The sequence below is a fragment of the Vitis vinifera genome, chromosome 8, assembly GCF_030704535.1.
Source record: "Vitis vinifera cultivar Pinot Noir 40024 chromosome 8, ASM3070453v1".
NCBI classification, from domain to species: domain Eukaryota; kingdom Viridiplantae; phylum Streptophyta; class Magnoliopsida; order Vitales; family Vitaceae; genus Vitis; species Vitis vinifera.
In genome coordinates, this window is record NC_081812.1 from 1,488,018 (window position 1) to 1,490,544 (window position 2,527).

Here is a 2,527-nt window from a genome sequence, read left to right on the forward strand (position 1 = left end):
TGTCTGAGCCCGGGTTCGAACCGGGGACCTCTAGTGTGTGAGACTAGCGTGATAACCAACTACACCACCCAGACAAGATGTTAGATATTATTAAAGAAACTAATCATATAGATGTTGTATCAAACTCCAAGGCAAAGGAAGACAATGAGAATGAACTAAAATATACGAAAATGAAATCCTACTTATCAAAAGGTATTTTGATTCTTTCTATACAAGTTTTTAAAAATACTTATTTGAGTTTTGAAAAATAATTTTTTAATTTTGATTTTGTAAAAAAAAAAAATTCTAAATTAAATTTATATAATATAAACTAACTTTGATTCAAGCCTTACTAAAAATAAAAGTAATTTTATAATTACAAGGAAAATTAAAAAAAAATGAATAGTTTTTAATAAAATATAAATAGTAATATTATAATAAAATGATAAATTATATTTTTTATAAATATTATAAAAACATGGATATTAACATCTTCATAAAGCATAATTGATTTATTTTGTTAAAAATAAATAATAATAATTTAAAATTAATAATTGTTAATATTATTTTACTTTAAATGAATTTAAAAATAAATAAGGTTTATTTTTTTAAACGTACAAATATGTTAAGTTTTTCATCACATACACACATTTAGTATTAATCATGAATAGAGTATTTTGATTTAAATTATTCTTAAAAATTAGAAAATTCATTAAAGAATTTAAAGCATTAATTTTGTTTCACTTAATTAAAATTTATTTACTTTAAAATATGGTTATGTATAGGAGAGAAAAAAATACGAAAAATAATTAGGAAGTATAAGCTATCATTTTCACAAAAAAGTAAAGGATTTATGGTTTTTTTCCCTAATTATAAGCTATAGAAATTGTTAGACAAAGGGTTCTCCTAAGTGAGTTTTGATGATAACAAATCATGATTAATTCACTAATGAGTTTAAAATCAAGTTAAGTTTTAAGTACTATTAGAGAAAATAAAATGAAAAATCAATATATTCATCAAATGACCAAAGAAGTTGAAGATATTCACCAAAAGATCAAATGAGTGCTAGTCTGAGTATGCACAAAGGTTATCCAAAGCTTAGGAATCATATGTAAGATGTTCACTTGGGTATACTTAGGGTTTTAAATTCTTCCATACATCTCTTTCTTACTTGGTTTTATACTTTAAAAGTATATCTTTCTAAATTCGAGTTTTAATCCAAAACTTTAGGTAAAAACCTCTCAAATCTACTTTATAAAGGTTTTTAAAGATGTTGCCTAAGTATTAGAAATAACTGAATTTGAAAAAAAAGGGTTTTTAGGCCAAAATTATCCAACTAGTCAAAGACATGCTCAATCAATTGGGAACTAATTCAATCGATTACCCTTTCCTAGTCGAGGACTGGTGAAAGGTGCACAAAAACCTTTTCTTTCATCCAAAAAACTTGTTTTCTCAATCAAAGAGAAGTCTTTCCCAGTCAAAGGTAACCTTTTCTTGGTTGAGATTTGAACAAATCCTAATGGTCACCTGTGGTGCATTAAATGCCCAAGGACTAGTCAACGGTCGAATCGAAGCTCAACTAGGAAAGGTCAATTAGTGTCTTTTTAGATGCCCAAGATTAGAAACCTAAATTCAAAACTCCACTTCATTTATGAGATAGAGAACACCTGTTATTAACTCTTTATCTACTCGTTTCTCACATTCAAAGCTCTTATTTCTCTTTTTGGTGCATTAAACTCTTATTTGCAAATCATCTTGTGCACTCTTATTGTTCATCATAACCTTTTTGTATTTGTTCATTTGTTATGCTAGGTTAGATGTACTTTCATTCACATTTAATTGAAGTAAGGTTTTTTAGTGATTAGAGGTTTAAGTTTAGGACATACTTGAAAAGATGTTGTTGTGCCTATTGGAGCCAAAAATTCAGGTGTAAAGGATTGGAAACTTGGTTAAAGTTTCAAGTTAGTAGAACCCTTACTCTAGAGGAGCTTAAGAAGAGTAGACGTAGGCAAAATTAGTCGAACCATTATAAAAATTTGTGTTTGCTTTCTCTCATCCTTTGTCCTTTTAATTTCTTTGCTCTATTGTTATGGTTGAAAATCGTTTTTAAAAAACTCAATTTCACCCATCTCTTGGTTGTTTTCTTTAAACAAGTTAGTCTTGTTTCATAGAAATAAAGAAATAGCAATTTGGGGGGGAAAAAAAGCCAAAGGATTTCATGATAAAAAATAAAAAACGATTCTAGTATAAGCATTTGTAGTAAGTTAGGATTTATAGTTACAAATAATTATAAAAATCATGATTTTCACCCAAAAAATTAAATGATTCTTAATTGTAAGCCATGGAAACAAAAAAAAAAAGCAATTTGGGGGAAAAAAATCACAACAAAGGGAAAAAAAATGAAGAAAAAGAATATCAAGCATAAACTATCATTTTCAAAATAAATAAAAAAACACTAAAAATAATTATGAAGTATAAGAGTAAAAAAGAATATCAAGTATAAACCAATGTTTATAGTAAGTTAGAATGTAATTATGAAAAATCATAA

General features: G+C 26.5%; 1 non-coding gene across 1 annotated transcript; it reads right to left on the reverse strand.

Annotated features, from left to right (window-relative positions):
- On the reverse strand, positions 1 to 74 carry TRNAV-CAC (transfer RNA valine (anticodon CAC)). Its single transcript has one exon. It is a non-coding gene; the product is annotated as a tRNA-Val (tRNA).
- Positions 75 to 2,527: the final 2,453 nt, after the last annotated feature.